Source organism: Prionailurus viverrinus, chromosome B3 (genome assembly GCF_022837055.1).
Source record: "Prionailurus viverrinus isolate Anna chromosome B3, UM_Priviv_1.0, whole genome shotgun sequence".
Taxonomy (NCBI): Eukaryota; Metazoa; Chordata; class Mammalia; order Carnivora; family Felidae; genus Prionailurus; species Prionailurus viverrinus.
In genome coordinates, this window is record NC_062566.1 from 121,954,532 (window position 1) to 121,981,509 (window position 26,978).

The 26,978-nt window shown below is 37.8% G+C and overlaps 1 long non-coding RNA gene across 1 annotated transcript in view; it reads left to right on the plus strand.

The window, feature by feature from the left end:
* Nucleotides 1-576: 576 nt before the first annotated feature.
* LOC125169115 (uncharacterized) overlaps nucleotides 577-26,978 on the plus strand; it is a 28,697-nt gene continuing 2,295 nt past the window's right edge. The window contains exons 1-4 of the long non-coding RNA XR_007153456.1: nucleotides 577-818; nucleotides 3,211-3,306; nucleotides 21,904-21,990; nucleotides 24,918-24,962. This is a non-coding gene — a long non-coding RNA (uncharacterized LOC125169115). The remainder of the gene's footprint in view (nucleotides 819-3,210; nucleotides 3,307-21,903; nucleotides 21,991-24,917; nucleotides 24,963-26,978) is intronic.

Sequence of the window (26,978 nt, forward strand, 5' to 3'; positions counted from 1 at the left end):
TCCGATGCTTAACCAATTTAGCCACCCCGGTGTCCCAGCACCAGGAATTTTTAAAAATTACTTATATATTTTATCTTTTAAACCACTTTTGTCTGCCCCAAAGAAAGTTATCATGTTAGAACTGATTTCAATTTATTTGCTATCAACGGCGTATATAATGAAGTACTTCTTCATTCTCTTGTGTTTTCACAAATGACCAAGATGGGCCAAATGACTCAAAGTCAGGTTTGGGTATATCAGATTGAGCTGCATGTTTTATTGGTTGTATTAGATTGGAAAGAAATCCAGACAGGGTGGGGAGAATGGGGGCAGGATTGGAGCTAAATTTTTTGGGTAAAACCAAAGTTTAAGGTAGGGGAACCAGGTACATTGTCAGGTTAAAAGGGCAAGAGGACAATGCTGGCTCCAATATTTCTCTATAGAAGATAATTAAACCAAGAGGACATTTTGTATATCGAGTAAGAAGTTCAGAGACAGGGCAGTTCCATAGTTGTACGATGAAACAGTGATGTCACATAGGATCTAGATTCTATCTCACTGATCACCCTACCACAGCCAGCATAGTGGTCTTGCCTTTATGCTTATCTACTCAATATCACAAAGCAGCATCGCATCCTTGTCCAAAGGAGCCTAAAGGGGTCCCAAAGCTTTCAAAGACATCCACAGGCAGGAAGAAAGAAAAAGACAGTTCTTATCAGATGTCTTTTGCTCTCTCTCTTTTTAAATCACAGATTGAAATATTTTCTAGAAGCTCCTGACTTGCCCTCAGATGTCACTGGACAGAAAAGGATCTTATATATACATCTGAGTCCACACTGGTATGGCAGTCTTAAACTGATCAGATTTCAGTCCCTGGGGAGGGGAAGGGGTACAACCTTTCTGAGCACTTGGCTGCCCACTATTTGAACAAAAGCAGGGTTCTTTTAGCAAGGAAAGAGGGTGGATTTGCTAGGTATATAGAGAAAAACACCTGCGACAGTCAGCATTTTGGTTAGAGGAGGAGACCAGGTGATTTCTTTGTGTTGTTTTTGTATAGAAAAAAAATGTTTCTTAAATTTGGAATTTCTTCTCTTTTGGAGTAATTTGTGTATGTGGAAGGGAAAAGGGTGATTAAAATTATGAAGGCTAAAGTTCTCCCAAGGCCACTCTTCACTCCTCTACAGAAAGATGGGGAGATAAGCCCACCAGTCACAAGTAGTTTAAGTGACATGGGAGAGGAAGAGTAGACTTTGAAGTAAAATAAAGAAGTTGAAGTTATTTCCTATAAATTATGTTGGGGATACATGACTTATAAGGGCTATCTTCTGAAGGATGCTCGCTCAGACTGATAAAGAAAATTCAGAGGCAGAGCAGTCAATAAACAACAAACAAGAGTGGAGAAGAACCATTTGATTTCTTCTAGGTTGTTTGAAATATTGGAACTAGTTTATGGAGCCATAGGAGTATGGGATGCCAGGATGGAAATCTTGAAATCCATAGGTTTCCAATTCTCATGCCTATTTCATGTCCCACTAAACTCCATAAGAAGGCTTTAATGTCACAAAACAGCTGAAGAATTGGGTTTACTATAAGGGATGCTCCTGTTTGCTCTTCCAAGATTAAATAGTATCTCCTCTGGCAAGCTTGTTTTGATTTTCAAGGCAGTGATTGGTTCTCTTTCTGTGGGACTTCTTGTCAACCTGTGTAATCTCACCCCTAAGGTTACAGTGATTACCCATATTTCTATAGCCTGTGGTTTAATGCAACAAACATATGGTAGTAACTATATGAATAATGGAGATTGAATTAACAAGCATGAGATTAAATAAATGACAACATGAAAAAAAGAAATTCCCTTTGTTCTTTTGGAAGAGTTGGAGTAATTAGCATAGAAGATTTAAAAAAAATATACATGTATAATAGCTTTTTTCTTGAACACTCTTCTTTCATCTCTTATAATCCTATTTAAACAAATCCCTTCTTTCTTTTTTTTTTTTTTTAATTTTTTTTTTCAACGTTTTTTATTTATTTTTTTGGGACAGAGAGAGACAGAGCATGAATGGGGGAGGGGCAGAGAGAGAGGGAGACACAGAATCGGAAACAGGCTCCAGGCTCTGAGCCATCAGCCCAGAGCCTGACGCGGGGCTCGAACTCACGGACCGCGAGATCATGACCTGGCTGAAGTCGTACGCTTAACCGACTGCGCCACCCAGGCGCCCCAAATCCCTTATTTCTAATGCAGTAGAACTTCACCCAGCCTTGAAATTAATAGCTAAGTATTCAAAATAAGTATATAAATAAATAAATAAATAAATAAATAAATAAATAAATAAATGGGACAGATTGTGTTATCAGATTTGTGCCCTGAAACCAACCATCTCCTGCCTCTTCTGTACAGTTATAAAGACCTAAATATGTTTGTAAAAAGCCTGTTTACTCATAAGTAGGCTTTTTGTATGCTCATAAAGATGGAAGTCTGGAATTTTACCTTTCTTGTTTAAATACATTTTATTGGAATATGTTTGGCTTTTTAATCTCAACAATAAATAAGTTTTTAATGTGAATTGCTAAAGAAAAAAAAGGCTTAGAAACCTCAAATCAGATTCTATTCCATATATTAGGTATTCCCAGAATCCTAAGACATAGTAATATTTATTAATAGCATTATCCTACAGTTTGTGCCTCTATAGTTCTTATAGTAGCACACTTATGCCAAGTATGGAATCAGATGGTTTTAAAAGACATGAAAATGGCCAGGTTTGATCCTTGGTCAGTTTTCCATAAAATAGATATTATTATAGTCACATAGAGAACTGTTTAATATGGGACAATAATCTGGGAAAGAGCACTGGCCAAGGAGGCATAATAGTCAAGATTAGATCTTGGCTGTACATCATATCATTCACTAATTCCTTCTGAGCCTCAGTTTCCTTCTCAAGAATCTAAAGATGATGCTATAAGTCTTACCTATCTTATTAGTAGTTTTGAGATAAAATGAAATGAGTGTATCAAAGGACTATGAAACCTGTAAAAGTTATAAAATTGTCAATTATTATAATTATTAGTCACCAGAGCCACAGGCACAGTGGTTGAAAGGGGATATAGCTACTCATTATCAAGAGGAAAAAAAAAAACCAGTGGGTCAGTGGAGTCATATCCATGTGCTTATATATTTTATAAGGAAAAATCATTGATTAAATGTGGTGTATTTGTCACCTTGTCTGGTCTTAGACATTATTTCCATTGTGACTTGATCAGAGAAGCTGTGAAGTTAAGCAGTCATCTAGGAACAAAAGGATCCAAAGTTTGCTACACACTTAAGAACAGGTGAGGAAAAATAAAACCTAGAGATATAAAAAGAAAGTGGAAGGATGGGAAGGAAAGAAATCTATTTTCTATTAAACAGTGTACATAATCTCTTTGAAGTGTGTATGTCTGGTGTGAGGGAAGAGAAAGCAAAGAAAGTAGAATAAGAGCACACTGGCTTTTGATTGCTAGGGATGAAGTAGAGCTATTTAATCTTCAGATTGCCCTCACACTGTGTGCATCTATTGTGCTGTGGTTGAACTCTAAGAGGCAGTACTGTTGTGCCTGTTAATTTCAGCACAGTGTGAAATTCCCCCCTTACTTAAAGGGAATGGTTAGTTCAATTGATGCACATTTCACTGAATCCACAAATCAATAAACCACTTGGATAAAAGTAAAGTGTGAATCTTCCTGCATGGTCTCCTGATAGGAGAAACAAAGACTAGCAATAAGATCTGAAATCCCCAACTGGGAATTAAGCCTGCTTTCCCCTGCCTGGCTTAGCAGATGACGTCAATTGGCGATGACTTATGAATGTTATCTCTATAACCCTCTTTCTATGGGCCTCTCGCTCTTCCAGCTGAGCGTCTACAGGCTAGTGTACAATTTCATGTCATATCTTGAGAATCAGTGGAGCATGGTTTTTAACTTACAGTGAAACTGGGCAGTGGGACAGGAGCTGGTGGAACCAATCCAACTGCAGGTTCTGAAATATGAAGTCTGCTGGGTAAGGCACAAGATCATGGAGTATGGCAATCTTTGGGCACAGTCCAAACCACGGACAAAAACCAGTCTGCGTGTAGTCACAGGGCACATAACTGGGCTGGGGTTAAAAGGCAGGATTCCAGGGATGGGAGCCAAGGCAGTAGTCCATTTTACCAGCTAGAGTTCTTGATTGAAAGCAGCAGAAACTTATGTTAGCTATCTAAGGCAAAAAGAGGATTTATTATAGGGTGATCAGAGACTTGCAAAATTGATTAGAGGTTGGAGGCTTGGCTTGCGGGAAAAAAAGTAGAAGTATTTACAAAAAATCAATTCCCAGTGGCTTAAAGACCTAAATGTGAAAGATAAAATTGTAAAGCATTTTAGAAGATAGTGCAGGAAAGTATCTTCATGAAGTCAGGGTTGGGAAGAATTTTCTTACAAGACACAAAAAATATTATCCATAAAGGAAAAGATCACTTTTTCTACTACATTAAAATTAAGAACTCTATCCATCAAAAAACACTTAAAAAAAGAGTCAAAAGACCAGCTACAAGAGTGGAAGATGTTATTTTTCGTATTTAGCTACCAAACACCTAGATTCAAAATATACTGAGAGCTCCTACAAATATGAAATATGAAAAAGACATATTGAGTCGATATAAATTTGTACATAGATCTTGAACAGGCATTTACAAAAGAGAAGAAATTAAAATGGCTGATAAGTACATGAAAAGGCTCTCAGCCTCATTAGAAATAAGGAGAATGCAAAATAAAACCACATTGAGGCATCCTTACATATTCACCAGATTGGCAAACATTAATAAATCAGATAATACTAAGTAGAGGTGAGAATGTAGAACAGGACTTTCATCCACTGCAGGAACACAAATTGGTGCAAGCACTATGGAAAACTCATTCCCATTATCTCCGCAAAACTGAGCACACACGTACCCAATCACCCAGCAATTCCACTTGGAGATGTTTATCTATGATAGAACAGACCTATAAATAACTTTACAGAATAAAATACATCTATGCACAGCAACGTGGACAAATCTCATATACTATATAATGTTTCAAAATAGACAAAGAGACAGAACTAAACTGAGTTATTTAGTAATGAATCTTCAGGTGATAGAAAATAAGAGTCACAATAGACAGGTCACAAGAGACCTCTCTAGGAGAGAGGAAGGGGATTATGAATGGGGAAGGGCACATGAGAGGGGAGAGTAGGCACTGGTAATGTTTGCATCATGCAAATGAGGACAAGTCACCAGGCATAACACATGACATCTACCTGCTAGAGTCAAGTTCACTGGGGAAACTCATGCAGTGAGTATCAGTGGCACATGTGCATGTCCCTGAGCAGCACACAGATAACCAGCAGAGCCAGATATAAGACTCTGAGTCAGGGATTGCAACCCTTGGCCTTTGGAGCTTTTTACTGCAGTGATAGAACCTTGGCCTTGGCCCTACCCCACCAGCTTAGTCCCTGTGTATGATGTAGCACCATGCCTACAAACCAGGGGCTGGCCTGGTAGTTATAGCTCAATGACATGGCAAGTAAGTGGCAGGACTTGCCAAATCAGCATTCCCCCTCTCCTGTGATATTCAAAGAGACTGTGATCCAAGCCTTACAGTTGACCAAGATCAATTGCCTTAAACACCAGCCCGCAGCCCATTTCCAGGGAACATTGCATGAAACCAATTTTTTTTTCTCAGAGACCAACTTACAGGAGAAAGAGTCTTGGGCAAATTTGACTCCTACATCTGGCTTTAATTTTCCTACCTGTTGGTGAGGTTTCACGGTTGTTTGTATTATAATTATCTGCCAAATTTTACACATCCTTTATATACTTTTCTTATGTATGCCTTATTTTACAATTAAAAAAACCAAAAATATTGGAATCAGGAGGACTCTAGGAGGTGTGGGGCGGTGGGGGGGGGGGTGAACCACGGCCAAGATTCCTGTGCTAACACAGCCTGGTCCTCAGGCTGCCACGACACACCCTTGCATCACTCACTATTGACTCAGAGTCCCAGGACAGAGGAGAATTACCAGGCAGTGATAGTCTCCAAATGTACTACCTGGCAGGCTATCCCAGAGGCCACAGGACAGAAAACCTCATGAACCAAATTAAGATGCTCAAATGACATGATTTATTCAACCGAATTTAAACACATGGTGAGAAGCAAGGGGAAAGAGCTGAGGTAAGTTAACCCACACAGCATAGGAGCACATGGAACGAGAGGGCCATAGAATCTAACTCTTAGGATATGCAATGTTTGTATGCCTTTCCTGTCTATGCCCCATGAGTCTTCTCCACCAAAAGTGTGTTTGCAGACCAAAACTGGGGTTTGAGCAAATGGCCCACAGACGGATGATGCCCTGGGCCAAAGACACACACTTGCTCTGTTGGACAGATACAGGGACAAGTGCAACTAGCCATAGCTGGACAGTGCCAAATATTCTGAAGAGCAGCCACGGATTTTATTTGTGTTTTGTGGGCAGAAAACACATGGTGCCGGAATGGGTATCACCAGTTGGTGATGAATTAAGGCATCATATATATTAAGTGCTGCAATATAGTGTATTTAAGTGTATGTGTGCTTAGTACCCATGTGCTGTAGAATATAGCACCAATATTGTTGGTCCTTTCATTGTTCTCTATGTTGGACACACACATGCTCTACTTGCTAGCTTCTTATCTTATGCTCGTCATACTCTGTAGGATCTGCCTACATCCAACAAACTTTTTGCTCACTAGCTATTTACCTATACTGAAGCACCTTAAATGTTTTGCCTATTTTTATTAGATACATGCTTATTTATTTGATAGAATTGATTATTCTCAAAAGCACATGCACATGACACATCTGAATGACTGAAACTAAGTCATGTACCCATCTCACTGATGATGCCAGGACAAAAAGAAAATAATGCAGCCCCTTTGGGTTGTGGTGTAAGGAAGTAAGCTGTTATCCTTACCAAAAATATTCATAAATACTCATAAAGAAGAATTTCCCTATAAAGGAGATCAGAGTGCAAATAGGAAGGAGGAAATTAGATACTATATGGCCCTAATGAACAAATGTCTACCACAGGCAAGAGGAATATTTGCAAGGGAGTGAAGTTTGGGAATAAAGCTAAAGTATTGCTGTTATTGGAAATGAGGCATTGCTTCTGCGTTGGCTAAGAAGCAGTTGATTTGAGTCTGAATGCAGGCATAATGAACTGGGATGTTTAAGAACCTCTTTCTTCAGGTCAGAATGCTTCATGACTGCTACTATAAAAGTTGGGCTGAGCTTCCACACTTGATCTTAGCCAAAAGGCCAAGAAGCGATGGGGCTGAGCTTCCAGATAGTGATTAGATGTCTCCAAGTATGGAGAGTGGAAGGAATGCAGTAGCTCTGATTAGCCTGGGCCTGAGAATGTGTCTCAGATTTCCTGGAGTCCTAGCCAGCCATGAAGTTCTGCATTTCTGGTAATTGTTATAGAGACTTGTTAATGAGAAGTAGAGCAGTTTCCACCCATCATTCCTCTAACATGTTGCTTAGATAATGAAGGGTCTCTCTTCTCTCTTCTCTCTCTCTCTCTCTCTCTTCACACACACACACACACACACACACACACACACACACACACACACTTTCAAAAGAAAGCTATACTAGAATTGTCTCTTAACAGAAAGTTATGTGGTGGTCAGTAACTACCTTTAGATGATATCTGAGGCTCTGGACAATGTAAATAATCTAGAGGAGCCTTGGGTTACTCAGCAACCTAATTTTTTAGTTATTCTCTAAGAGCTATCTTGGAAAATTGCTTAAAGTTCTATCCTAAGCTTGAGTGCGACCTAAGATTTGAAAAATCTTTGAGGAAGTTGTCTACAGTCCTTCGCCACTCTGATTGATTAATATAGTCCTTTTATTAATCCCAACCAGAAACACTTTCCAAAGTGGCCTTTCTCCTCACCCTCCTCCATACAAATTATAGAATTGTGCTCTGTAAGTAGAGCTGATACTGTACCTACTCTTAAGTAGTGTCTGGACAATGATACATAAGACTTCACAAACATCTCATTTTCATCTTCCCATATTTCTCCCACAGGGCACAAAGGAATTAAGGCCCTGGGAGCAGTTCTTTAGAAAAAGGTAAAATAATAACAATTATACAGATATTAAAAGATGAACATGCATTAATGATTTTATTTTACTCATATATGTGGTAAAGAGGATCAGAATATACCAATCCTAAATATGCCACTTTGGCACAAGGATTATTTTGAGTTAAAGGCAACTGAGAGGCAACAGATGCAGGAAGTTCTCTGCCTTCCCCTTATCTGCCTAAAGCAGGGCATAAGTTTCCCTTCATGAAGGTATCTGCCCCCTTCTACCTACAGATCCCCCACCCTTCTCCCACCCCAGAAGATAAGAGCACTCTTATCACTGGAGACAGAACCTACACCACAATGAGTTTGTACAGCAGATCTTACTAAAATAAGACTTTATTTTCCATTTTTCCCCCAGTAACTTCCCAGTGATTTATCAGCTCTTGAAGCACAACCTTCTTTTCTTTGTTAAAATGGTACGTAACCCCAGAGTCCAACTCTTCTTTGCATTTTACTTCTTTTCTGTGAACTTCAGTGCCTATAAACATTAACAAAAATTGTGTGCCTTTCCTCCTACTATTTTGTCCTTTATTAGTTTATTTCTCAGGCTTCCTGGTACTGTACCTAAGAGGGTAGAAAGAAAGAGGGAACCAGGCAGAAACTATAGCTGGTTCAGAGGAAAAGTCTGCAAACTTATCTGGCTAGCAAAGGAATGCTGAAATGAATTTCCATTGTAGGCAAAAATTATATTTTACCCTGGGGATAAGGAGAATCAATTAAATCTTTACCACACTGGACAGCATTTACATGTGTATCAGTTATTTACAACTCAGTGGGATTACAACATAGCTCAAAAAAAAAAAAAGGTTAGAATCTGGTAAATTGGAAGGATGTGCTATATGTCAAAGATGCATAGTTTTTTTTTTCTTTACTGAAACACAGTTTTATTCTATGAAATGCAAAATAGCTAATACTGATTTTTTGTTGACTTCTCTTAACCATTAATATTTTTTTGACTCAACCATTTCCTTAACAGGCTTATTGTACAACAGGGTCTTACCCAGAGACTTTTAATATTCTCAAGGTTAATGTGCTGGAGTTTTAAGGATTTTTGGAAGAACACTTCGAGAAGCCCTTAGGGTTGCTTGAGATTGGATTTTAGGTGCTTAGCTTTAGAGAACTGGGAAATCAATTACTATTGCCAGCTTCCTGGATGTCAAGAATGGCCACTGTTTCACACAATCCCTGCCAGATAATAAAGCAGTCAACATTTTCCCCATTCATAAATCATTCATACCAACTGTTCAACTTGACATTCTCCTTAAAGAATTCACAGTATTTGTGAATTCTTGTGATACTTGTGCATGAGGTCTCTATAATTAAAAATGTTTATATTACATATTCTGGCAATGCTGTTTGTGTTATCCTCACAGTGTTATTTGCTGCTTATGCAGCTTCTGGGGAAAATAAATACAGCCAATCCTCATTATTCTCAGATTCTGTATTTGCAAATATCTACTTGCTAAAAGCCATTCATAATTCCCAAATCAAAATTCAGTGTATTTTTGTAGTCATTCACAGACATAAGCATGGGCAGGGTGGTGAAAATTTGAGTCACCTGACACATATTCACAACTGAGGTGGAACAAGGTGATGTTCTGTCTTCTTGTTTCAGCTCTCGTACTGTAGCCAGTGTCCTTTTCATGGTTTATTTAGTGTCACTTTTTTCAAATTTTTGTTTGTGGGTGATTTCTCCGTTTAAAATGGCCCTCAAGTGCACTGCTGAAGTTCTGTCTAGTTTTTCTAGCTGCAAGAGGGCTGTAAGGTGCCTTATGGAAAAAACATGTGTGTTAGATAAGTCTCATTCAAGCATGAGTTATAGTGCTGTTAGCCATAAGTTCAATGTTAATGAATCAACAATATATATGTTTAAAAAGGTGTCTTTAAACAGAACCACACCTAAAACAGGTTATGTAAAAAATGCTCTGAAGATTCTATCCCTGGATTTCCCCTTCGAGCAATGATTTAATATTCACTAATTCAGTGTTTGCAGTGACTTTATAGAACATACGTATCAAGAACAACAAGAATCAATTGTATCTATCTCAGAGCATGTTGGTGTGGACAGTGATGACTTTTCTTCCTGGTTAATGTGCAGACTCTTCTTGGCTTTTCTTTTGTGGCTAAAATTTATATCGTTTGGTTTACTCGAAGATATTTGCTTGTGTCAAACCCTTGTCAAGAGATGGTTAAAGAAAGACAGCAGTATTCTTTTGGAAAGCGTTTTCTCCTTTTTTTTTGAAGGGATGGAAATACAATCTAAACACGATGTCCCTCTTGTTCCAGATTGTGCTCAGTTACTAGTGAATTAATTGCCTGAATACTTCATCCTTAGCAGTTCATAGAATTTCAAGTGGAATCCCATTTATATGGTTTTCATTGCCCTTCTAAATTCTGATTAGCCTTTCCATTGACACCTTGGCCCTTTCACTTCTTGTGGGTTTTGAAAAATTATAATGAATACATGAGTGCTGGGCAGATCTCATTTATTTTACAGCTCTGTGCGCTTGTTTCTTTGAAGGGAAACCATGTGGGCCCCCTGCACATACACACACATTCATGTGCGCGCGCGCGCGCGCGCACACACACACACACACACACACACACACACACACACTAATTGGGGTCATATGGGAGTAAAGAGCTGGAGATGGGGAAGGAGGGAGAGATGACAAGATTCCAAAAGGAAACTTGTTAAATACCACTGTATAGAATGGCTTTAGATAGAACAATTGCCCTGAGGGGCTAATGCCAGCTAATAAGAGGTTACTGCTACAATAACATTTTACCCCTACTTTTGACAATAAAATGCAAACCAGATTGGAGGCGGTGAGGGAGAGCAAACCATGTAGGTGAATTGAGTTAGGTACCTGACTGCCCTTAGGCAACCTCAGTTTTGTTTTGTGCCAACCTCCCTTTGAACGATCACTCCGTTTTCTCTCCAGGTGCAAATAAATGGCTTGGCCTCTTTTTCTACTCAGAGAATGGGGTCTGTTCTCCATCATTATCACCTTCACACAAGCCAAACTTTTTATATTTCTTCTGTCAGATATTTTTCATTTTTACCTTATCATTGCAACATGAAAGAATGGTCCTTTCCTAAAGAAATTCCAAGCACGGGTATATGAATGGAGGCAGAAAGAGACTGACTATAAAAACACTAAAATTATGCCATATGGGAGTTGATCTTTTTTGGGACAAGTAAAAGCTCAGGAGCATTGACATCTGAGAAATAATACAGGGAAGGAGACTTAAGGGTCTGGGCTATGCCACTCACCAGTGTGTGAATTTGGATAATTTTTATAACCTTTCAAAGCCTATTTTCTCATCTATTACAGGGTGCAGCAAACATTGTATGTAAAGGGATAGATAATAAATATTATAGAACTGGTGGGCCATATAGTCTCTGGTGCAAGTATTTAGCTGTGCTGTTGTAGGGTAGAAACAGTCATAGACAGTATATAAACTAATGGGCATGCTGTGTTACAATAAAATCTTATTGCCAAACACAGGCTGCAGGCTGAAATTGGCAGGCCAGATTTGGCCCACAGGGCTGTTGTTTGTTGACTACTGACCTATAAAATGGTGATAATAATAGTACCCAATTCCAGTGAGTTGGGAAGATGATATGGATGTAGTACATGTAAAATATTTCATGTAGCATCTGGTTTATAATAAGTGTCTTTGCTAAAAAGATAATTTAAAAAAGGATTAAAAAATCATAATTTTCACACAGGTATAAAATGAACATGTGTTAAAGATTTCAACTCATTATTAATGATGGGATCAGGCAGATAGCATATCTGGTTCAAAAGATATGTTTAAAAAACCCCAGAGATTTATAGATCAAAAACAATGAAATTAATTTGCAAACCGACACAAAACTGGCTTGGAGGAGGAAGTGTGTCCTTTCACCAGACAATTCATTTACATGTTCATAGTCAAGAGTCGTTTTCATTGCGTTTTAATTTCCTACAATTTATAGAGTTGAAAAATAGCTCAAAGGTGATGAAAAGACAGAATCAGATGACCCAGAATGCTATGCTCTTAACAATGCATAATTTGCCACTGGAGAAATCCAGTAATCTTATTTGCTGATTCCAAGTTTCTTTGTACACTCAAATCTTGCTATTATCATTATTGCTCGATGTCACCTAGGGTCACCCTGTTCTTTGAGACTGAAATGGAATTGGCTTAAATTCCATTTGTGTGTGCTCCAGTGTTTTCTTCTAAATCAAGACTGGTTTGAAGTTCCTGATTCTATTGTGTGAATTCAGCGGGTGATTGCCTCAATGAAATGTGCTGTGATGTTCCCTTTTGGCATGATGTCACCCTGTATGAGCTGAGATCCCAATGACCCCATACCCCTGAGGTATCACCAGCCTGAAGGTCTATGAATGCAAGGGGCAGTAAAACATACGTATCCCAACAATGCAAATAGTTTAAAATTACCATGGCTCCCATTAGGGATTTCCTACTGGCTGACATTTGTTAGACTCCAATCAGTTTCTCAGCTCTTTCTCTCCTACTCCTTCCTCACCTACCTTCCTTTCTCAAACAGGTTTAAATTCTTGTTCATTTTTTATGTTAAACAGCTTAACTATCTTTTTATTTTACAGTCTCCTTAGAAAGTATGATTTGATAATCTACCAAATTTGGGTATACTTTGGGTATACCCAAAGTAGCTTATCAAATTATTGAATTAAAGGAAAGGCCATGTGCACAATAGAACCTACTGTGAACCTACTGGGTGTGGTTTTAGATAGAAGTGTTTCTTTCTTGTTTATTACTATTTTATCATCATCATTAGGAGGAGGTAAATCAGGGATACAAATGGGATTGTTTGGTAAACAGCTACTTCTGCAGGGTGCTGTGTGGTTTTCATGTGTCTTACTCAGTTACCTTTTCCTTCCTTCCTTCCTTCCTTCCTTCCTTCCTTCCTTCCTTCCTACACAAATTAGATATATTTTTAAACTGTGATTAACATATTTTCTCCTCCACAGTGAAATCACAGGACACACAGAGGCAATGTCAAGTCCCAGCAAAGGTGTCCAAGTGTTGGGATATCTTCAAGGGTTCCTTAGGCATTCTCAGTGTCAGAAGACAAGTAGGCCTACCTAAAATGGTTCTTAAACAATTATGCAGAGAAAATAAATTGGAGATTGAAAACTCTTTTCTTTTAGGAAATCCGTGGTAGACTTTTGTCAGCCTGCAGAAATTCAGACTTGAATCTAAAGGTTAGAAGATACACAAATAGTCCTTTTACGTTTGGTGGTCTAAACTAGCATCTTGGGTTTAACTATTAGTTATAGTTGGGGTAAGGAAAAAATGTGAATGATTTCTGAAATTTAGTGGTTGTTCCAACTGGGCCTTCCCTCTCTGCCTTTGTGTTTGACTTGGCTATTTGACAACAATATAAATTGTAGAAAACTGAAAATAGTGCAAATAATTTCCATTCATAGAAATACAAATTATGGAAGCACCTGGGTGGCTCACTCAGTTGAGCCTCTGACTCTTGATTTTGACTCAGGTCATGATTCCAGGGTTGTGGGATCAAGCCCCTGTGTTAGGCTCTGTGCTGAGTGGGGAGTCTGCTTAAGATTCTCTCCCCTCTCCCCTGAACATATGCTCATTCTCTCTCTCCCACTCAAAAAAAAATAATTAAAAAAAAAGAAATGCAAATTTTGTTTAATGTACGTTCAAGCTGCACTGTAAAGTAGACTGGTGTTAAAGAAAAAAACTATTCTTACCCTTGTTAAAATGGTAAAGAAGACTTCATTCAAAACTATTGTAATAGGGGTATTTTGATAGGAGAGAAAGATTGGGCTCAACTCCAAATATAGCAGAGACAGTTGGGAATTTATAGCCAACAAGCAGAGTGAGAAAATCAGTGGATGGAAAATTACTAAGAGGGTACATCAAAGATAGGGGTTCTTGCTAGATTGGCCTAACAGGATTCTTGTTAAAGGCAGGCCAAGGGCTTATTCGTCAACATTGGAGAATGAGAAACTTGATCAGATATTAAGGATGATCAGATATGAATGATGAAATAAGCTTACTTCGCAAAATTCTTGCTAGTTGAGACAAGGGCTCAGAGGACCTGATTAAATTTGGCTAAAGACAGTCTTTGTCACTAGTTAGGATAAGGCTCCTTGAATAAGGTAAGATTTGAGCAAAGGCTTGACACAAGATAGTTGGCCTTACAGATATCTGGGTGAATTGTGTTCCAGGTGGAGGAAACAACAAAAGCCCTAAGGCAGAAGTTTGCCTGGCAGAGTGGAGGAATACCAAGAAGGCTACTGTGATGGCCACCACAGTGTATCCATTGCACTTCTTACAATGATATTAACATTCCTTCCATTTTTCTGACTAGACTTTGTGAGCATATTACATGAATTTTGTTTTATACCACTAAGATTTGGGGTGGTTTGTCATACAGCAATAACTAGAATATCAACAATGACTGAATTTAAGTGAATAAAGAGAAGTGTAGATTAAGGTGAATTCAGAATGGCATTAACAAGGCGGGGGGGGGGGCAGAACATATAGGACATTATTGGCCAAAGTAAACACTGAGTTTTATTATAAGTGAAAAGAATGAATGAATGAATGGATTATTGGGAAAGATGAACTCTTAAAAGACAATAATTATTGTGCCGATTAATCAATAGGCTCTATAGTGAAGTGAAAAAAACCATGTGGTTGAATCTCAATGCTACCACTTATGATGTTAGTCATGGAAGTGTTATGTAAATATTTTGGTCTTAATTTTCTTTTTTTAAAAGTATTTATTTATTTATTTTTAGAGAGAGAGAGAGGCAGAGAAAGGGAAAGAGAGAGAATCCCTAGCAGGTTCCATGCTGTCAGCACAGAGCCAGATGCAGGGCTTAGACTCATGAACCATGAGAACATGACCATAACAGAAATCAAGAGTCAGACACTTTACTGAGCCATCCGGGAGCCCTGATCTTTATTTTCCTTATGTGTAAAATAAGGTTATGCTATGAGGATTATATGTTATAATGCATACACTAAGCACCCAATATTTGTTAGATTTCTTAACTGCTCCCTTTCACTTATTGAATATGTTTGATTGCCCATCACAGTGAAAGGGATTGGATTTAATCTCCTTCACCATTTACAAGAACTAAGTCCAGTAGAATGGAAAAGACAAAGAGGCACATTTTAGCTCTGGATAGGCCGGTAAGGGTCAATAGCATATTATTGCATTGCAGTGTCAGCATTACCTGATACTGAATCTGACTATATTTACTAGCTTTGTGACTTTAGACAAGTTACTTACATCTTCAAACGCACATTTCCTTTATTACTAAAATTTCACTCATTATAGAACCTGCCTCATGAGTTTGTTTTAGATTTAAATATGTTAATCTATATAAAGTGCTTAGCATGGTGTTTGACACTCAATATATATCAACAATTTACCCCCAGTTGGAACAAGGAATGCCCAGTGAAGACTAACTTCCCTTACTGGAAATGTTAAGGGAAATATTGTATGTCTATCCAAAGAAGAAGTTTCTTCATTGACCAGTTCCCATTCTAAATTCCATGTTTCTCAGTTCCTTTCATTAGATCTTTGGTTTCTTCGATCTGTAACTATATCAACTAGATTTTCTATTTTCATCTTTTGCATGTGGTCCTAGGTAATGAGATTGTATTGGTTGGGATGAGCTAAATTTTGCTCTAATAACACAACTCCAAAATCTTACTGGATTAACCAAACAAAAGCTTATTTCCCATTTACGTTAACATTTCCATTGTGGGTTCACTGAGAGCTGAAGGTAGGGATGAGATGGGAGTTTCACTCATTTGTTGCTCTTGGATTCAAGTTAGTAGAATGATCATTATATTGAACGTTGTAATTCGTAGTGCCAGAGGAAAATGAAAGTTCTAAGTAGTACTTTTTAAACTATCTGTGGTGAAAGACCAGTTTTTATTTATTTTATTTCTAATCTGTTATGGACCAGTACTTTTATAAAATATGGTAAAGATAAATCATTGATCATGTGTTTGAATGTTGCAGCAGTGCTAAAGTACTATTATTTTCATCTTTATTTTCATCTTTGTACTTATCTTTTCATGGACTAAAAATAGTTTATGGACCAGTGTGCAGCCCACACTTGGAATACTACTGATCTGAAGGGTCTCATGCTGGTAAATACTCTAGCCTAGAAATAACATGTCATTTCCTTTCAAAATTCATTGGCTAATACTAGTCATATGTTCCTTCTCCCAACAGTGAGAAAGTCAAGGAGTTCCATTCTGTTGAGTACCCTCAAGATGGAGGGAGGGATGAAAGGAATATTGAAGAATTCTTATGATTATCACACTGATCACAAGAGCCTTTTTATGAAATACAGATTTCTAGGAATAAGCTGGGAGACTTTGATTTAGTCGGTGGAGGAGGAGTAACTGTAATCAGTATTTACAAGGAAAAAAAAATCTCCCAGTTGATTTAATTATTCACAGGAACTATGTCCTAGGTGAAAAACATATATTCGTCTCATAGATCATGAAGGAAACTTGATGCCATCTTGTATTAGTCCCGGTCCTCTGAGATGCAGGTTCAAAGACAGAGCTAAACATGCATGGATTTTTATCTGGGGAAATGTTGGTGTGAAAGGAAATGGAGAGGGAGTAATAAAACCGGGAGACTCAGCAGACCATAATGGAAGTCTGATTGCAAGTGAAGGAGAGAAGTTTGGGTCAACACATTGTAGACAGCTATGCAGTCTCAGAATGAAGCAGCAAAGGTATTGGGGATACTGAGCCAAAGTTGGATTCCAGCAGAATACTATGTCTTCCAGGAATCTGGGTCTGCCTTGTGCAACTCCCCCCACCTCACACTACCCCCACACTCAGTCATTGTCTGAGAGTAGCCTTGGCACAAACCAGGCAATGAATTTCAAAGCACAGCAGCTGAAGCCCTTGGTCAAGAACACTCTCCATGTAGGAGGTTTGCAAGGCATAGGCTCATGGCTGCCACGTGCCCTCTCTCTAGTCTTCTGCCTTCAGAAATTTTAAATATTTATTCCCATTTTATGAATTAATTACTGAGGTCAAGGGTGCTTAGTGGATTAAGGCACTGGCACAAGGTCCAGAGTTATTAAATTTGGAAAGAGAAACCAGAACCACTTATACCCTGCTGCCCCTAGTGATACACTTATGGCTTCCCAATTGAAAATATTTTTAGTGGATATTAAATTATTTTGAATTTTAATCTGCCAAGTACTTCTCCTTTTTGCTAGCAGCAGTACTATATTCTTTCAGTCATGAAATTTTTGTCTTGGTGTGGTCCCATCTGCCTGACCATAAGCAAGTCCTCCAGGAAGGAATACCCACTCAAATTGGGCCAATTATCTTCTTCCCTTGGACTTTCAAAGTTCGAACATCCTGACTGCTTGGGATAGAAGGCTGGGGAGTTGTTGGCAGTCATGCTCCCTGCTGTGGTTTAAGTTGGTTTCTGGGAATGGAATAAAAATGCACAAGGAAACAGAGATGAGACAACTGATTTTGTCCTTGAGGTTCAGCTGCACTTCCTATCTTCTGGCCTTTATATAAGACACCCAGTATCCTTCTAGCAATTTCCCAATTTTGCCTAAACTGCAGTGATTTTCTGTGCCCATCTTGGCCTTGAATATGGGTATGATCTTCCATCTGCCAGTTAGGATTTTTGGGTCTCGGTTTTCCTTATCTTTAAAATGGGGCTTAGAATAAATGATCTCTAAGGTCCTTTGTAATTCTATAAGTCTTTTATCTAAAAGAAAGTTCTATGTTTGAAGAGGATATAATTTCTTTTGGACCTGTTTTGCATATAGGAATTGGAGACCTGGGATGCCAATTGATATATGTGAGGTCGGACTTTTTGTCTTCATTGGAAGAATGAATGCAGCCCTTCCTGCATTGGTAAACAGCTGGGTTTTCTTAACAGTGACCTATAAAGTGGTCTGAAGAGCCATATCCATTCGTCTCTCTTCTGTGATATTTTTGTGTTACCATCTATTTTGTATATTTCTATAACAGGACTTGATTTAATGGCAGGAAAAAGGAAATTCAAAATGATAACTCTGGAGGTGGCAATAATAACATTTCCACTGGAAATAATGTAATAAACACTAGCATAGTTCTATATATGTATGCTTTATAATTTCTTACTTAGTATTGGGTGCCTGGTGTGACTCAGTCAGTACAGCATGTGACTCTTGATCTCGGGGTCATGAGTTCAAGTCCCACATTGATCGTGGAGCCTACTTAACTAGTGGGTGAAGGTGTGAGTAAACAGGTGATGGGGGTTAAGGAGTGCATTTGTTGTGATGAACATTGAGTATTGTATATAAGTGTTGATTCATTATATTGTACACCTGAAACTAATATTACATTATATATTAACTAACTGAAATTTAAATAAAAACTTAAAAAAATTAAATTTTAATTCTCAAAAGTTTTCTATTACTTGAAAATTGGAAGAATTTATTGACTTTAAAAAAATCTGCAAGTATTTTAAGTTTGTTGGCCAGGGAAGAAACTAGAATGAATTCTTTGGGAGAGAATTGACCTTTTTTTTTTTTAATACCTGAATAGAGTGTTTCCTTATGAAATAGAGCCAAACCCCACATAAGGAGTTTTCCTACTTGGGATTCATTTAGATAAAAATGATTAAAATTGGCTTACACAAGAAAGTGAAAAAGAATATTGCAATTGTCCATAGATTTAAGGAAGTATTTAGGAAACTTGAAGAGAAAATGAGAAGAGCTAGACTGAAGGAGTAAACAAGGAGAAAGCTCAGGCTTTTAGTCATATATTGGCCTTAGGTAAAATATTTCCTGGGGAAGACATGTTTGACGACTTTTGAGACACAGTGTGGTGTCTGATGTTTATTCAAAATAATGTTGGGTTGAGCACTGTGCTTTATTTTTCCTCCTTTGCCAAACTATTTAGTAAAAACCTTCTGCATAAAATATTTTTGTCTAAATGTTGTTTTAGAGAATGAAAAAAGAAGGGATATATCCTAGCCAAGTGGGGAGGGGAGAGAACGCCAGGTGTAGGAAGTGAGATGCAAGTGGGACAATCAAAAACTCAATGCCCGGTAGGCTGGGTGGCTCAGTTGGCTGAGCATCCAACTCTTGATTTTGCCTCAGGTCATGATCCTAGGGTTGTAGGATCGAGCCCCGTGTCAGGCTCTGTGCTGAGCGTGGAGCCTGCTTGGGATTCTCTCTTTCTCTCTGCCCATCTCCTGCACATGCTCTCTTTCTAAAACACACACACACACACACACACACACACACACACCACACTTCTTTCAGAATGAAGAAGCTAAGGCACAGGGAAATCATGTGACTTATTTCTAGCTAGAAGATACTATAGACAAAGAGAACAAAGGGCCAGTTTTTCTGAAGTCCAGCTTCATAGCTCCTTGCTGGATGACAGCATACACTCGATGACCTTCTTGAGGCAACTGATTAAGTTACATTTCTGGGCAGATGGAAGTCATCATGTTACCCATGACAGGTGTTCTTTCCAATATTGAGACATCCCCCTATGTCCCATTCATGTAGTGCCTGCTCTGTGTTTATGGAATTAGACAGCACTTGAACCTGGAATGTACATTACTGCATTTGAGGCCAACTGGCAGGGCAATCCCACTTTCATGGACCTTGAAGCCTCTACAATTTGAGCAGGGGCCTCTTTAAGAAAAAGAATAAAAACTCTCAAATATAACATTAGATATAAAAGTGCATATTTATCTGGAAAAAGAAATCACAACCAAACACATATTTTTAAAAAGGTGGGAAATATCACAAGCATAAAAAAACAGAAAAATAATGATTTTTACATTATTTAGCAGCCTGTCACTTGTCTTTTATAGTTTCTTTCCTGCATCCTATTTTGACAGCTTCTTCACATAATAGTATTTTGTGATATCATTTTCTATTGAGAGAATAAAGATAATCCAATCTTTCCTCTAGAGAGGTTGATTGACACTTTTTTATATTTTTGATAATAATAAAAATACAGATGCGCTTTTCTGTTTGTAAGATGACTACAAATTTGTACTCTTTAGCCATAGGAATTCTCTTTGATCCTTTTGCGTGATTCTCATCAAAAAAGAAAAGACATGTATGGTGTTGGTAACTATATCTTGTATATTATTGAGTACCTTCCTGATAGGAGGGAACTTCTGTTTTAATTATGTATTTATAGGAACTGAATCTATGTATAATTTTACCTGTCTGATAAAAAATTCTTCACCTTATTGCACATAATATCTTCTGGATCCAGATCTTTCAACCTTGTTTCTCTTCTAATTCTTTCATGCTACTGGTTCATATCATGGTAATACTTTGGCCCAGCACCTTTGTGTCTGGTGCAGGATGAGTTGACACAAGTGGATAGAGGGAATATTCTTGTAGGTCATTCCTACAAAAGGAAAACTTGCAATAACTTAACTATATGCAGAAGTGACTGAGAACCACATACATGTATCACATAAATCAAAACTGAAAATATCGCTAACTGAGCTGCTGTTTAGCCAAGTTGTAAAAATGCCTATAGCCACTCAAAAATTACCCAACACAGTTGGAAGTTCAATGATGAGAAAAGCAGAGTGGAAAAAGATAAATCTTAACCAGTTGTGATTAAATTATTATTTTGGCAAATTTTACAAACACACACTGACCATATGAACATATTGTTGGGGCTCCTCCCAGAACCTTGAAAAGGGTTTGTGTGAGTGAAGCTAAAGCTTAAGCTTCATTAGCTTCACGGTAAAACCAACTCAACTAACTGGTCAAGTGATTGCTTATCAGGTGCATTCCATTCTGGGCCAAATTCTTTGGGTAACAGTGTATATTCCAAAAGCATGCTATTGCTTCCTTGGGCTTTTTTTCTCCCTAAGAGAATTCTGGCTTTGGCAGGTAGCAGTGCATAATGAAGACTTGCTTACTTTTCTTCCTAGTGAGACCGTTATGATTAGATGTGATAAACCTAATCATAACTTTAATAAGAAACTGCTTTCACCTTATTATTTGCCCAAACTGTGTGTGGGGTTTTATTGGCCATAAACTGTGTTTACTAATTCTTCAGGTTCATGAACAAAGAGACCTGGCCTTTTTGGAAGGCTTTCTGGCCAAGTGGTTTCTGGGCAGATCAACTATTATATGCTCAAATGCTCCAAGGCATCAAAATGGGGTGTTGACAGATGCACAAAATTGAGAGGGGCTTCCTGGCAAAATGAAGAAACTTGTTTCTGCTCACTAGAGTCAGCCTTATTAATTGTACTCCAATAATTTTTCCTCTTTTTTCCACTCCCTGCCCCCAGTTTATTGTATTGGATATCCTTATTTCTTTATTGAAGAGTATTAGTAAAGAGATTTCTAAATAGAGTGAGTTAGCCAAGGTCTTAATAGGAAGAGAAGGAGTAATTGAAGACAGCTTAGTACAGAGACTTTTTGCATAGGTACAGGCAATGGTAATGTATACAGGATGGTGTTGTACCCACCCCTCTTGTAGCAATAACCAACCATCACATTTGTAACCTTGAAGGGTCTAGTGGAGGGAGCCATCACTGACACTCGGGGAGAGAACAGTGGCTGTAAAGGAGGGCTGTGTAGCAGAGGCAGTGACTTCTAGTGAGGGAATATCACTAATTTAAAGCCTGACAGTATTGAGGCAGGGGAATAAACATCCTGACCTTCCTTTCGTATTTTTCTTTGATCTTTTGCAGGTGATTCTCATTGGCTGAACTCAACAGCAAACCAAGGGGCATGCAAGTTTATTGATACAATCAATAAAGTTCAGGTGAAGGGCACAGGTAAGGGTAGAGAGTGGATTTAGAGGGCAAAGAAAAAAATATCCAGCACAGAGTGCTACTTAAATTGGAGGAATCTTGCCATTACAAGACTGGCCCAAGAGGAAAATATCTACATATTCCTGTCTTAAAAAATAGGCTTGCAGTTTTGTCTAGCATCCCAAATTTCTTTCTCTCCCTCTCTCTCTCTCTCTCTCTCTCTCTCTCTCTCTCTCTCTGTCTCTCCCTGTCCCCCTTTCTCTCTTTTTCAGAGAAGGACTGGCTGCGCAGCTTGAGGGAGTGCAGTCATCAGATAGCCTCAAGGTGTCAGCTCCATTAGGGTTTGTTTCAGCTGCCAAGAGCCGTCTTGCTGGAGGTCAGGTTGTATTTTCTGGGGATAGGCTTAAGTTGAATACAATTAAATGGTTCAAAACCCTTCTTTTTACGTATCTATTACAAAGTGTGACCTGTTAAATATTGTCTTAACCTTCATCACTTTTCTTTACAGAAAACCTGTTCCAGGAATGACATTAAACCTTTCTTTTGAATATTTTTACTGGAGCAAGTCTTTCCTCATTTCAATGGCTATAATAAAATGAATTTTCCATATGCTAGAATTATCTTTTCCCTTTTTCAGTCAGTGGTATTTTTCAAACTCCATATATTCTAGATGTTATTTCTTTAGTTTCCTTGGCTTGAAAGAAATATGTCAATGTTTATCTTTTTTTTTTTTTGGCTTTTTAAGTTCTTATTTTAACACCAGTTAACATAGTGTTATATTGGTTTCAATAGTTCCATCACCCAATGCGCATCACAAGTGCACTCCTTAAATCCCACCACCTATTAAACCCTCCCCCATACCCTTCCCTCTGGTAACCATGTCAGTGTTTATCTTAGTAAGAAATTCTAGTGAATAAATTTGTGTATTTCCAAGACTGGAATGGACTAAAATTCTACCCCACTCATTCTGTAATGCCTGATGCAACTCATTCAGAGAAAATCCCATTTGGTTATGGTTCAGCCTGGTCACTGAACATTTCTTAGCCTCATTTTATGATCTGCAATAGACACTCTTACCTTGTAACATGAGAAATCTGAGATAATTTTGTATTATTTGTTCTTCCATTACTTTTCAATCATGTTGATCCTTTTTCATCTTCCTTACGGAATTTATGAATTTTCTAATTGATACATTTCAAAAAGAGCTTTATGAATTCTTTAATGTCACATCTTTCTCCAGGTCTTGTGGTGTACTGATAATGGATCTAAATTTCTTTCATAGTGCTTTACTTTTTAAAAATGCATTCCTTAGTTTTCAATTTTTATTTTCTTGCCTAAGTTTTTGTTTATGAATGAAATTGGGGAAAAAATATGGACTGCTTGGAAAGCTTGTAGAATCACTAAATATACAAAACAATATAAAATTCTGGTGCAAAAGACACATTGATTATGTTAAACAAAATTTTTCTGTGTTGTATGAAATAAGAGGGGGAGTAAATGAAATTAAAATGATTTAGTAAGAAGAGTATTATATAGATTCAAATATTAAGCAAAAAAATCAAGCACATTGTAATATCACAAAGATAAAGTTTTCAAAAGTACAAAGGTGCTCTGTTGTTTAGTATACATACAAACATACTGTATATATATACACACTTGAAGCAAATATATAAAGATATACTTGATTACGATACATATTGAATTCAAAAATAATTTTAGGATGGGGAGGGTAATAGAATTATGAATGGATACACAGAGATTTTCAGTTGTTTTTGCATTTTTCATCTTTTTCTGTCAAGTTTCACTCTGGCTATTTTCTTTTTATGTGTCTTCTAGTTTACTAATCCTCTCTGTAGTTTTGTCTAATTTGCTATAAACTGTTTATTGAGTTCTCAGTTTCAGTTACTATTATTTAAAGTTCTAAGATTTCCATTCATTTATAATAGTTTCCAGCTCTCTGCTGAAATTATCCATCTAACTGTCTAATTTCTGTCAAGAACTGAGAATGGTCTATTATTTTATCTAATTTTCAAGCTAACAAGTTAGCATGCTACCATTTCATGCATCTTGACAGAAGACATAAGGCTCTTTGGGTCAGAGTAATATGACATATTACCCACAGCACAGCAAGATGCCTGTGCTTCATGATTGCATTGATTCCCTGTGCTCTTCAAGTCCCACATGAAGAATAATTTAGCTGGGTACTGCAGTGGGTTTATGTCAATAGCCAAGCATCTCCAAATTAGGAAATACAACTCTTTCATAATGAACTGCAAGCAAATATTCCATTTTCCCTGGATGGAGACTTTATCTTTATTATACTACATAGTAAGAAAATCTTCCTGTTGCATCAGAGGGGGAAGTTATCACTTTTTCAAGGCTGTTTTCTACATAAGTATATTTTAAAAGATGGCCCAGAATAAAAGCTGTCAGTAAATTTCCTTGTAAGATAGGAGAAACTCAGGAGACCCATAATGAATTGTATATTCCAGCAATTTCTTGAACGAAATCACATATTTTAAAACTATTTTGACTATCTGCCTCTTCCATACCTATCTTCCTCTTATCTGTTATTTGCCCTTGGTTTTTAGTCCTTAGCCATTTTGCAATAGTCCTAAAGAGTGATTAAGAATTAATTGTTTTGATGTTTTATATCACTGAGGTTTTAGTGTTGTTTGTTACAACATGCCTAGCTTAGCAGAATGTTATTTTTACTGCAGTTACTGCTATCATTATTGGAAATTACTCAATGAGTTCTTCCAGAAACAAAATGGGAGTGTAGAAGACTTAAATTCAGATAACAAAGTGTCCACATGCTGCTATGAGTAATACTTCTAGCCCTACTTTCTACCTTTTATTTATTCCTTCTTGAGGAAGGAGGGCATATTAGTTTGGTGACATTGAGTAAAGCTTTTATAAACTTTCATCTGAGGCTCCTTCTCCTTTCATAGCATCCTGAGTGAACCTTCTGCCATAAGGTGAAGAAACCCTGCTTGGTGAGTAACCCTTCCACACAAATTGAAGAGGGCAGAATGCTCCAAAAGATAACAAGAAAGGTTCTGCTACATATATCCCATGAATTGTTCCCAATCTCATTAACCCAAATCTTCCTCTTCTCTTGGATAAGACTGAGTGAGGGGATGAGGAGGAAAGCACAAACTAGAAAAGAACTTCTTAATATTTCAAAGAGAATAGGCTATTCTATTTCACAGGAACAGCAAAACCACCCTGTAAGGCAGAAAACATGCATGTTTCTCTTCTTTTACTGCTATAAATTGCTGGGAGCAAAGACCTATTTTTGTCTAGTGCTCTGCTATGACTGGATAGGTGTGTTTAATTGCAGGAGGAAAATGGTAGGAAGCCTACATGTGGCAATAGGCCAAACTGCATTCTCTAATTCAGTTTACTGGTAACCAAACATATTTTGATACTTCATCTGTTTATACCTTCTGTTTTTCAATTGGTTACACATGGTAGCAGAAAGGGTGTGATTGTCCATCCTCAGTCCCAACATGTAGGTCCATGAAAGACCAGATTTATGAATCCATCATTTGCTTTTAGTTTTCCCCCATTTAGGGGGCTATTGTGCATATTGCTTCATGGAAATTAACGCAAAGCAACAGGAGAGTAGAGAATAGTGAGGTCACATTGAGAAGTAGTTACTGAGGATGCTCATTAATTGATTCATTCAGCAGCCATCCTACCCAGCTTTACTTATGCTGGGTTTTCTGCAAAATGACAACCACCAGTCAAAGTCCTTCAGAAGTTGCTTGTAAATGATCAACAACACACATGCTGAATCCACAAATGCTGAGGCTCAACTGTGTGCATGTACTAATGTGTGAGTTAGACTAGTGCAGAAATAACACAAACGTTGGAATCTCCTTAACCCACTAATTGAAAGTTAGAGGAATTCAGACCAGCACATGGGGTTTACTTTTTTTTGCCAGAAGGCCTTTCTCTTCAGAGTTTTTATTTTTCAAGAACCATAGACATTTATTTTATTGCCACTCTATTCTGCTGCACGGTTTTTCCCTGGGCTAAGAATGGAATTACTAACATTGCTTGTTCCAAACTCTGAAAATTGCTGTCAGGTGTGAATTAAATGTTTTATTTGAAGATTTGAGCTCCTTCTCATCAGTCACAAAGGGAATTTTTATGGAATAATACTCGTTGGCACTAATATAATTCTTTTCATCTTAGACTCTGTAAGTGCTTTGTAAACCTCCTCTCCTTGCGATCTACATTTCAATGAATCTTATCACCCCTCCATCTAGCATCACTGACAGAAGCTTTATACTAACTCCCTCAACTCTTCCAGAGCTGCTTTCAGTGTTCCTTGTAAGTGGCAAACATTTGAATAATTGTTTCTGGGTACTTAGAGAAAGGAATAAGACAACTTTGATGATCTTCTGGCATACTGTGAATTCAGAACTTAGGAGGGGTGCTAAGGGTAAAATGTGCCCCCTTGAGCTGACAGGGTGAGAGAAAAAAAGAATGTTAATAACAGATTAAAAACAAGCAAGAAGCCAATTACCCGCCCCCCCCTCCCCATCTCTCCTGCCAAATCCACCGAAACTTTTCTTGATCTTAAAAAGATCACAACTGGGGCCTTTAAGGTTTTTCACATTCCCATTTGGGTGTTCAAATTATAACTGTTTTCTAGTCGCTTATTGTCATAACATGTTTGGGTTGGAAGGAATGGTAGACACCACTCATAATCCAGCCAAATTATTCCATAGCTGAAACACTGAGGTTCAGAGACATCTACTGATTTAGTCAAGATCAAGCACAAATTAGTGCAAAGTTTGGTTGCTGGATTTTTTTTAACTGCTCTTCATTCCCACAACCTCATACCAACTATATTCTATACCTTTTCCTTTCTTTTCTCCTTCACCTCTTTCTTTTTAGTCTTCATCTTCATTTTCTTCTTCATGTAATAGCTAGATCTTTATCACATGGACAAAAGCAGATTACAAGAATGAGGAAAAACTATATACTACTTAAAATAC